The sequence below is a fragment of the Neodiprion fabricii genome, chromosome 4 (assembly GCF_021155785.1).
Source record: "Neodiprion fabricii isolate iyNeoFabr1 chromosome 4, iyNeoFabr1.1, whole genome shotgun sequence".
NCBI lineage: Eukaryota > Metazoa > Arthropoda > Insecta > Hymenoptera > Diprionidae > Neodiprion > Neodiprion fabricii.
The window spans coordinates 5,767,970-5,780,353 of NC_060242.1; the positions used below are offsets into that span (position 1 = coordinate 5,767,970).

The window sequence follows — 12,384 nt, forward strand, 5'->3', positions numbered from 1 at the left end:
ATTCGGCGATTGCCGAAGCGTTCAATCGTTACGAATATTATATCCGTTCATCATGGTCGAAATAGCTCTGCTCGTTTTCACAATCCAAGCGTATGATGTTGGAAAATTGGAAATTCTGCGGTATGGATTTTGGAAACTATCCGTATTTATGCATATACATATGTATGTGTGTAAATTAAAACAAACACACACGTTCGTCTCTACATATGGATACGCATACGCGGTTTAGAGTAGCGTTACACGGTACACGCTTCGTTGAAAATTTTTCGCAAATTACTGTGTATCATTATAATTATAATACGTAACATCACCGATTTCACACGCAACAGCTGATGCGATTAAAATGCAGTATGTGTAATAATAAGCTGATTTAAGTCTCTTGCAAACTTGTGCGATAAACGCACGATTAAAAAGTGAAATGAAATATCATAGATGTACGCAGACTGTTTGGATTCAGCGTTTTATCGCATTGTTTAGTTGTAAAATATTATACCTACTCGCATCGATGCGTGCAAAGACGTGTCGGTTTATATCACTATGTATAAGACATTAAGTATATATATATATATATTACCTGTACTGTAGTAGGGTCGATAGATCATCTTTATATCGCATGAGAAATGGGCGCTGCGGCGGCGAGTAAAAATCTTCGAAAATTATAATCGTATTATAAAACGAATGAACATAAATAGAAAATAACAACGATGATAAAAAGAACAGCTCTTTAAATAGACATAAGTAAACGGAAGCGATAATTAAAAACTGGTACGAATGCAGGAAAAATTTTAATCTCGAAGGAACATCAACTGCCACGTAACAAGCGACAAATATTCTCCGGCTGATACGTTAACCATAATTATTATCAGATGTGTATTCTGTTTGTTAAGTTTGATTCGATGGTGTAATAATTTCACCCCTTGATTAATTATACGTAATCAAACGGTCGAAAATTTGCGGTTCAACCCGTATGTTGTTTACCTGTTTATAAATATATTTGACGTTTGTTTTTTACAATGAATTAAACAAATAAAATCACAACGTAAAGTTCGCCGATCGTTCTGAGATAAAAGAAAAAGCGAAAATTTCTTTTTTTCCTACATTAGAATATTTTACTTCTATTTGTGCGGTAAAAAATTCCTTACACCAAGTAGCTGGAATTTTGGTGATTTTTGTCAAGCGTACTTTATTTTCTCGCGTCTCCTTTCTTGAGTTTCCTTTCACTGGATGAAATTTCTCGAACCCAGGCGAGCGTTCCATTGAATATCGCTTATTTCCCCGCACTTCTCGCCACGTCAACCTTCTCCTTATATACTTTGCCACGACGAATCGAAGATGCCTCTGCAGCCTCGGTCACCGTTAGTAGCTCGCCACTTTTCTACCTTCCAGATCCGAGGTCGGGCCATTAGCTGTTTACCCTCTTCTCTTTTCGTTTCCAACATCGCCGTTCTTCGGTGACGCGAACTTCCTTGCGCCACCAAATGAGACGATTTATTTGCCCCGGTCTTTTCACTTTTATACCTACGGTTGTACGACCTTTTCTTTTTTCCTTTCGCTAAGAAAACGAGAAAGAGAAAGAAAGAGAGAGAGAGAGAGTTAACAAGAGTTAAAGTCGAATTTCAATGTCGTGAACATTTTTATTCTTTTGAAAAAATTTTCGGTGTATCAAACGTTATCGGATAATTTATTACGGTATATATTCTCTTGAAAACTATTGAGTTTAAAAAATTTTCTACAAACGTCCAAACTCTGAAACAGTATCCTGAATTTTTCCCGATTTTTTTAGTCAACTGATTTATTATTTATGAATATTTAAAACGACATTGAAAGGTTCTTTATTAAATTTCTCAAAAACTGTATTTTCTGTTTCGAACACTTCGAGACTACCCCCGTAATCGACCGACTTTTTTTCCATTTTTTGTTCAACTCCAAACATCGTTTGAATGGTTTGACAATTTTTTGAGAAGATTCTCAACACTTCTACTTTTCACTTAAAACATTTCTCGGCCGGTTTCATTACAAAGCAATTTTGATCCATGTGCTTTTCGAACATTATAATCTCTCAGCAATAATTTCAGGATATTCTTTCGCAAAGCGTACGCCGTACGGTCAAAATATGAGAAAAAAAAAAAATGTACAAAGCCAGAAACAGTGAGACCGTGATTTAGAAAGTCCTTAAATGCGACTGTTTATTGAGAAAAAATGAAATTTTTCAATAAAACGATGCCCGCGATTTTCACAGATCAAGCTTATTTTAGAAACTTGTAAAACAGATAATTGTTCCCTGAACAGGTATTCGATATTTCGAGTCTCAATCCGACTGACAGCTTGCATGGAAACTTTACACATCTTTAATCATTCGTACTCACCGTCTAGCATCGATATCAGCGACTGAAATACCCCGTTGAAGAAAAAAAAAAAAGCTTGAGTGAATCCAAAAGAGGGCTTGCATCAATTTTCGGCGTCGAGCCTGGGGCTTGAATTTCAAAAACTTCGTGTATTTTATTCTTTCAACGAATTTTCCATCGCCGCGTTAAAGTACGTTAGAAATTTCCAGTCTGTCTTAGGAAGGCGACACGTACGTGATGGGGGACGGCGATAAAACTTGGTACAAATACGAAATCGATATCGAGACGCCTCGCTTCAAGCCGACCGAAATGCGCCCGTCAAATACCGCCGGCCATTTTCACAGCTGTATCGATAATCCCGAAGCGCATTTATACCCTTATGGACTATCGATTCGCAATCTCTACACGCCGTTTTACGGCTCTGTATCTCAGCTCGTCATTCCTTTACATATTTTTATACACGCCAGCTAGCAGTCGCTCTACGCCACGTTATATAAGACGGTTGAAGATAAAACCCCTCGTCTTAAGGCGAAACGAACGACTCGAATATCGCTGAATCGTCTTGACGATTTTCCAAGATGGGGGGGGGGGGGGGGGGAAATATATTTTCACTCATTTATGAATGCGGAACGTTCCCTGCTAAATCAACCAAGTTTTAGTATCATTTATTTTTTCGCAAGTTTTTCGTGCAATAAATATTCGAAAGATACGCAAATTTATCAACTCTTGTGAAATTATTTTTACCGAACCGATTACCCAAATCTACACGCGCATTCGGTTACCTTCATCTCAAAGTTCTACTTTTCAAAAGAAACCCGAAAAATTCTTAAGCATTCAAGTTTTTACTCTCATCGTTTTAAGATCTTTTTTTTATATTTCATTTCGAAGAAGCGAACTTTGCGGTTGATTCAACCATTTGTTTTGCCAAATTTTTCAACACTTTGACGATCTTCGTTGAAAAAATTTATCTCATTATCTTCGAAATATTAGAAACAGTTTGGAAGATAAATTTCTGTCCCTCTATAATTTTCACACATTTTTCATAGACTGCGAAATGTTTCAGGATTCTTTTTCGTTTCTTCGAAAAGATTGAACATTGATTTTTGTCGATTAGGTATATTCAAAAGTCTGCGATCAACTGGTCAAAATCGCTCTTTAGTGAGAGAATTTTTAAATTGTAGAATTTTTGGATCAAAGTTCAAATACTTGTAACTTCGAAGTGATATAATAATCAAAGAATTTTTTATTTCAACTGCAAAATCAGAGGATACCGATAATCATTTACGTAAAATCATCAATATCACTTTAAATTATATAATTCTTGAGCAAAATTGTCAACCTTTTTTCGGTTCTAATAATTCACATGTTTTTGAGGTGTAATCTTTTTGCAGCTATCGTGTTCAAGTTTTATGAAATTTTTTTCGACCTCTCAAGTTTGATTGTCGATCAATTTTGCGATTAATAATCCTAAATGGAAAATAATTTTTGCTTGTGAGATTCAAAGATTTAATATTTTATTGCACAGTCATTTCACGTCTGCAATGACATCCGTATTTTTTAATTAAATTTCCCGCAATCACCACGCAACGAATGTTGATAAATATAAAATCTCCGCTTGCGAACGACAGCCGCTAAACCTTGTGCTGCGAATTCGTATCATCGCACATCAATCATCTCATTCGTCACTATATCCTCGCTTAGACAGAACGTCAAACGTAATTCACTGTAGCGATCAGACTGCAATTTCGAGGGAGATTAAAATATGAATCTTTGATTTCCTTTCGTACCTCGATTATCCTTTTTGAACACATACTATTGTTTCGTTTTTACGTTGGTCAGATCCAAAAATCTGTTCACGCAACGCAGCCATTTTTTCAAATATTTCCAACACGTTCCTACAGATGATTAGTTTATCAATGAGTCGGTAATAATTACCGAAATTTTCTGATTCTAATTACACTTCTGGTTTTTTTTTCTTCCCTCATTCTTTCAACGACAGCAAATTTTGAAATTACTTTCAGAGAACGAAGTTTGAGGAAAAGAAGAAATAGCGAGATAAAAGAAATGAGTGATCCCAAAATTCGAATGTTTGAAGAGAGTGAAAACAAAAAGGATTCGAAAAGTTTCAAAACACTACGGATAATTCAAATATTTTTCTTTTTCAACATTGATTTCATTCAGAAAACAGAGTCGAACGATAAATGTTCATGCGACGTCAAGATTTTGATTTACCCTTCTCGTCTGCACAGCCTGAAGAAGACACGTGAAGCAAATTGCTGCAATTTGAACGTGATAAACCTATCGTACGTTATAATACTGACGCGATTACCGCGGTCTAATTTCACGGTGAATAGCCTTAAGTCTCGTTAATGGATGCAAAAAGTTTTCACGGTGTGTGTATGTAATGAAGGCTATTACCGAGATATTATCCCGGTTATGCAGGATCCTTGATGCAGGCTGAAACTTCTTTGCATTCTGCTCTTGTCGTCATCAATCCGAATTAAACGTCAGGCGGTTAGTTGCAGAATGCTGAAGAAAGCTTCGTCGTTTTTTCAATCAATATTCGCATCTTTTATTCCTACTTGTTGTTAACGTTGATTAGAAAATCGTTTCTTACGCAATACTTCATCATCAGTTCCGACCAGATTCTACTTCCGACACGAAAAATGTTTTTTTTCGTCTGCTGCACGTAGACTTGTTCGAAATACTTTGAAATTTTTTCACACGGATTACAGTTGAAGTTAAAATTTTCACGGTTTGAAATTCAGATTCACACGCGTTTTTTCATACAATGTGATTTAAAGTTTTGAATCTTGAAGTTTCATCCAGTGAGTGAACAAGGACCGAAAAATGGAAAAAAAATGTTGGCTAACTAATTAAAATAAAAATCTGGTACCATTTTCAAATTTCGGAGAATTGCACCGGATATGTAATTTTTTAATTTTTTAATACAAAATGAGGGTACATCAAAAATCCCGTAGTAACAAAATTTACCAGTCAATCGTTATTGAGAAAAAAACGTGTCATCAAGGTCATGAAGTACTCCTACCCTTACCGACCGAGCAAACTTGCCCTTTTTCTTTCTATATCAACTAAACAAACGATAAGAAAGGGTTCAAATTTCGACGGTGCATCGGTTTTTTGTAACGGAATTCAGGTACTCAATTCCGTAATTGTGAAAATTATCTCAGCTGTGCACTTTTTGGCCCCTGAGATATGGGAAATATAAAAATAGTAACGCGCGTCATAAAATTACACATTTTTCTTACGATTCTCGGAATATCGGTAACTTTTCTGAATTCCGCTAGAAAAGAGCGATACACCGTTTAAATTTGAACCCTTTCCGTTCGTCTGTTTATTTCATATAGAGATAGAAAAGGGTGAGTTTGCTCGGTCGGTAAAGTTAGGAGTAAAACATGACCTTGACGTACCGGAAAACCTGCGAAAAAAAAAAAAATAATATGTATAAAATAAAAGAAGATAAGATACTCGGCTGCAACTTCATCCGGAATTCCGATACATACTGACATTTTTTTTTTTTTTCTTTCCTCTTCTCTCTTTACGCTATTTCACCCGTTTCGCGGAGAACTCTCAAGAGCGCGAAATGCACAGAACCTGAGGAGAAGAAAACCCGTGAAAAAAATTTTTTCGGCGATGTTGCGGCCTGCCGACGAAAACCCGACGGCTGCATCATCGGACGAAGATTCCGTCGCGGTTTTAACCTCTCGAATTTCTAACCTCCGCGAAATTTTGAAAAATCTTCGACGCGCGCTTCAAGACGAGAGAAAAAATCTCCAACAGGAAATCGATAATACTATTCGTCACGTGGTTTCCGTTCGTTCGAAAATTCGTCCCCCTCCGGTTCAAGGTCAGTTTTTACCATTTTTCCAATTTGGTTTCATCTTTTCTTCAACTGTGTATCAATTTGAAAATGAGCTTTTGTACGTAATTCAGTATTACAGATTTTGTTTCTCGAATCCTGATTCAAATTTATCGATTAACTGAGAAAACACTCGCTCAACTTGTCGCATAATTATCACCCTTTAATTGTTCTTCTCGTACTCTAATTACGTGTATACTTCCATTCAGATCTCTCTTCGTATTCAAAGTTCCACGATTACCAAGCTATTCGAAACTATTTTGGATATCAGCTGCAGCCACCGAATTTAATCCACTCGCAATCAGAAGTGAGCCAATTATTTCTTTTCTTTCGGACTTTGTTTTCCGAACAGCTGTAGAAGTTCGAAAATTCACAGTACTTGCAATAAGTTTTCTGAATTTTCGCATTCAACTTCAACGAGTTTCTCGATCTCGTGTAAAACATAAAAAAGAAAAACCTTCAATCTGACGGGCAAAAAAAAAAAAAAACGTATAGTTGTAATGTTTTGAAAGTTATGCAATTTTAGCCAATTTTTAAACCCTGCTTCGAATTTTATTTTGCATCGATTCCTCGATCAGGCCTTGAATCAAAAAGGGAACGAAAAAATTTCACGTTACAATTGGGAAAAGTTTTGAAAATACTTGTAACGATCAATAACCGACGGATCGATTCTCAGGAGCTGCAGGATGATGGAAGATGCTTTAAACTGCATCGGAATCTGGACTCGGTTGAGTCGAGCTGCATTTTCCGGGCAACGTCACCGAGTGTCTCGGACTTTTACAAGCGAAAGATACTGAGCCTGGAAGCGGACTGTTCGGCGGGATTAAATGAAGTCAAAGCGAGGTTTACAGAGTCGCTTCAGGCTCTCGACGACTGCACAATGCTGTGCGAAAACTGTGACTGTGCTTTGCATTCTGAAGAAATAACAGCGACTTCCGACAAAAACTTGAACTGCATTTTCGCCCCGAGTATCACTGCGATTAGCAAATCCAAGTAGGTTGAAGGAAAGGGTAGGAGAGAAATAGACAAATGTCGGAAAAACAGTTTTCTACCGAAATACCTCAGAATCGGGTGAAAAACGCTCGAGTAAAATTAATTTGAAAATTATTTCCTTGCAAAACTTGGAGTAAAGAAATCATACTTTAACGATACGACAAAGTTTCGACTGTTCGGAAAGCCGATGTCTCAAAGTTCCGAAATGCGAGATTCCGAAAATTTAAGTTACGACAGAGCAAAGTTCCGAAAAAATGAAATATACTCACAGTGCGTAGTTTAGTCGACAAGTGGGTTTGAAAAATGAGAAAAACCAAAAATCGGAACGGGCAGGATTTCGAATGTAAAAATATCGATAACCCAAGACTAATAAAGATGAAAGCGGTGAATTTTCACCAAGCCGGAAATTCACAGAACTGAAAATCTTCGATTACTCAGAATTTCGATGCTTACGATGTTCAAATTTTCTCATTTTCACATTTTCTGAATTTTACACTTACCCAACTTTGTGCGTCGGGTTTCATGACATTCGAAACTTTGACGTTTCGTCAAAGTTTGATTCTTTTACTCCAGCTTTCACCACAAAAAAAAAAAAAAATTCTAAATTTGGCGCTTTCGGAACATTTCAAATTCGGAGTTTCAACCCCGCCCGAATATCAATAATAACTAGGATAAAAATACGACTCATTGTTGATCGGATCGAAATTGGCCAACAGATCGCTGCAGTTAATCGAGGACGTGCAGAGTTTGTGGTCCGTCGAAATCGGGGTTGCAGGTGGATTTTGCGACGAGGGTGGCGAACCTTGCGGTCTGATTTACCAGGCCTCAACGCTGCGCTTGGCTTCGTCCCAAAGCTTTGACATTCCAAACTGCCTGAGTGACGTTGCCCTCGACGATATTTACTCGAGAGAATTTTCCACCGATACTTCCGTATCTAAAACGGCACCAAGGCTCGGGACACTTGCCTGATAATTGTGTAACGCGCAAAGTGCACGGGAAGAATTCAATTTTCACGAGCTGTTTTTGTTTTTTTTGTTTTTTTTTTTTTTGTTTTTCCTTTCTTTTTCTCTTTTTTTTTCTTGCATTTTATTTTTCTCTTCTTTTCTGCAACATCTTGTTCATTTTGGCACGGTTAAAAAAAAATTTGACTATCTAATCGCGTACGTTGTTTTAAGATTAGCATCGCTGCTATCTTTCGTAGTTTTTGTATACTTTTCTTTGCAAGACGTTATATACACGTTTTTTATTATTTATGTGTAGCGCTTTTCACGCGCAATCGACGAAACAGGGTGGAATTAACGTTCGTGGATAATTCGCGATGTAATTTTGCGATTTCGCATAACGTGCGAAATTTTTGGTGAACGGGTATTTCTCATCGCTTATTATAGGGTATATTCTCTATTGAGCGAAAGGGTCACGTTGCACCTCTTATTGTGCTGTCGAGGACAATGGCGAAATGATGATGCCGCAGTGTTCGGAATAACGCTGGTCGAAACTTTCTCTATTTCCTCTCAATTCCCTGCAGTTGCATGCGGAAAATACCGATGGAATATCAATGCGGTATAATAACGGGAATCGAATAACAAATTCGATTTTATAACTCGCTCATTGTGAGCTTTCATGTGCAATATATGGGGTATCCCGATTGAAAATATATCAGAAACTGAGCATTAAATTGAGCAATTTTTTTTAACAAAACTCGTTGTATATGAAACGGAACATCGCACGAGCATCCCAGTTTTTCGGTCCCAGGCCTCTGCTAGGCCCATTGAGGCCCAACTTTTGTTTTTAAAATGAAACCTATTTTTTTATTACACTTGCAGATTTATCATTGAAAAGTCGATAACTTTTACTCCAAGTCGTTTTTCCGGGTTTCGTTTTCGAACAGACCCAAAACGTTATTCCAAGTTATGAAGAATGGAAACGACCGCTTAAACATTTTACAATGTTGAACGATTCTGTTCATCGTGGAACTCGTTCTCATTTCTAAATTCCTCTCAATGATTCACGCATTGACACTTTTTTCGCGAGAAAACTTCGTATAATAACGTTTTGGGCCCGTTCGAAGCCAAAAACCAAAGAATGACCAAGAGTAACACTAACTCGATTTTCAATGAGAAATAAGAAAACGTAATAAAAAATAAGAAACAGAAAAAAAAAGAAAAAAAGTTGGGCCTCAATGGGGCCAGCAGAGGACACGGACCCAAAAATTGGAATCCTCGCCTGATGTCGCCTTTCATAAACAACCACTTTTGTGCGAAACATTTTTCAATTTAATGCCTAATTTTCGATGTACTTGAAAGAAAATTAAACACCCTGCTTTTCTTCGTCGAAAATCAATTTTTAACTGTGTGAAAACAATAACAAATGCACGATACTTTTTGGTTCAGAATACATCATGTACCGTAGACTAAATTTTCTGGGTCAGAGATTTCGCGAGTTATTTCCGAAATACATTTTAAACTTCCGCGATTAATTTCGCGGGCATGGAAAACGGAAACTGCTGTAATTTTGAACGCTCATAAGGAAAATGGAAATTCCCACCGCGAGACGGGCTGCGCATTATTTTCACCGGCATGATTGAATGCCGCACGTTCTTTGCTCCCTCATTTCTCTGTACTCGCGGCTCCAGGATAATTTTCACGACTTATAATACACGTTCATCATGTCCTGCGGGAAGCCCCGTTCAAAGGATCCTCGTGTTACACTTGAGCTTGACAAGGTGGTAGGACGTTTATTTATTTTTTTTTTTTTCATCCGATCCCAAAAAGCTGCGCACTTTGAGATAAATGTCCGTTTCTTTTTGAATATATATTCAGTTTCTCGCAACCATTTCGATAATTGAATGCTGGTGTGGAAATAAATTAGCGTTAATGCATTGTTTGCGTAAAAGTATTTAGTCAATCAACTGAACAAATAAATTCAACGTCTCAATAATCAGAAAATTTAGTATCGACAACTATAGTCAAACTAAATGTGTTGCTTGTACGATACTTTCTTGTAATTCCAATAATGTTCGAACCGTTGTTACAAGAAATTCAATTTTATGATAATCTTTTAATAACTATGACGGCCCAAATTTTCCTAGCAATAACACGCAGCTTTTTCGATACATGCATGCCTAGAATCATTCAAAATTTTGCAGTATAGTTACACAACTCTGACCTTATACTGGTAAATCCGGTTTAAAAACGATTGACGTTACTAGAAATAAAATAAATAAATAAATAAATAAATAAAATCAAATCAAACTTCAAGTCCAAGTTTCAAGCCGCGCGAAAGACCTTCAAGAGTATCGAAATGCGGTCGAGTTTCTCACCTAGGGAAAATAATGTCAAGGTTTAATAGTGAAAAGGCTTGCGAGTTTTTTTGGCCGAAGATGAAGACGAGGTGGAGTGCAGGCGACGATGGGATGCTGGAAAAAGAAGTGTTAACGGAAACTTGGAGGCGGGGGACGAAAGCGGGAAAAGCGGTCAGGGATATAACCATTCGCTATTGTATCCAGAGAACCGGAGTGCACTCGGTGCTAAATCAGCGGTACTTTTTCGCTCGCCTTTGTACTTTGAGAGGGTGGTATTTAGATTTTATTTTTACTATTGTTTGTCCGCCAGTTTTCTTTCAAACGAGTGTGTGTGTGTTTTTCAATTTTTGTTCGTTTATTTCTCATCAGTTTCCTTACTTTTACACATAAACGTTGTCGTTTTTTTTTTTTTTTTTCTTTTTTTCTTCTTTCAATTCATTTACTCGCGATTCTTACCACTTTTGCATCGATTTTTCATCCGTGGTGGTAAAACGAATTTGCACGATCGATTTTGCATCGTAATTTCAATTCTTGGGATCATTGTAATAACTGTTGATTGAATTTTAATTGACGAATATTTTTACAGTTTCTAGTATTTGTGTTGATCGATATTGTTGGTTACTTGTTTATCGGTTACGTAAAACAATGAAAATAGTGAAGCACTTTGAAGTAATCCGCGCAACGGTAGAAATTTCCTCTCGGAATGAAACGGATTTCGTTGAATAATGTAATTGGTTTACGTCATAAATTATTAATGAGTATCAAAGTGGAGGATCACTCGGCGATCCGGATGTCAAGAAGAAAGTCGCCTTTACAATTTGAATATCCGGGGTCGGTCCAAGTCCTAAGATTATCAACATAGCGGCCTCCTTTCACTGCGTACCTCATTCGAGTTGTTTCGTCAAATGATTTTTTCCGTCCCCCCGTGGAGTTTGAAAGGGTAAATTAATTGACGGTTGTCAATGGAACTGTGGAAGTTTTTTTTTTTTTATCATCGAATCGCAGAGATTCTGCACTGCGGCTACTTTCTTCGGAGTCGAGTTTTGTAAATAAATTGGTAGCCTTTAAAACGTTGAGGAAAAAATTTTTTCGGTCCCAAGCTCCGTTGCCATTACGTATATATACAGGGTGGCTCAAAAAAGAATAAATAAATAAATAAATGAAAAAAATGGGACCGATTTCAAACGTGAATAAAATCTGAACGTGTTAACCGACTTCCGGAAATTTTATTTTTTTTTCTAGAAAATAAAAGAACGAATCTTTCATTTCGTGTTTTAAGTTCTGGAAAATTCTGTATTGTTTGTTCAGATACAACAGATTTTGATCGAAATCGCTGTGATATTGAAGAAAATTAATATTAAAGAAAGTTCAACTGATTTTTCTTTTTTTTTTTTTCCTGAAATTGTGATTCTAAGAATAATTCTGGTGTTTTTACAAATTCTCCGGGATTTTATTTTCACGATACGAAACGTTTCTTGTAAAACTGGAATCAAAACGCGCGCTTCAAAGTTAAAATTCTGTCATCGAAAATCGGTCGATACGCTTAGATTTTATTCACGTTTAAAATCGTTCCCGTTCTTTTGGCCCACCCTGTATACATGTATCATCTTTCGGTTGAAAAAAATAAAAATCAAATACAATTATTAAAGTTGTGGAAAAAAAATAATCCAATGGTGCGGAAAATTTCATAAAATAATCAAATTTAACTTCCTGTGCTATAAAAAAAAAAAAAATTAAACCAAAGACAAGAAATTTGCCAACAACAGTTGGAGGAAAAAATCTGAATCCTTGTTGATATTCGTTATGGAAAGAATGATTGCAGAAAAAAAGAAACTTTATAAATTCGAGATAATTGGACTTCAAGA

The 12,384-nt window shown here is 36.6% G+C and overlaps 1 protein-coding gene across 6 annotated transcripts in view; it reads left to right on the top strand.

Annotated features, from left to right (window-relative positions):
• LOC124179816 (acetylcholine receptor subunit alpha-like) overlaps nucleotides 1-12,384 on the top strand; it is a 131,413-nt gene that overhangs the window by 51,704 nt on the left and 67,325 nt on the right. The gene's annotated exons all lie outside the window — the stretch shown is intronic.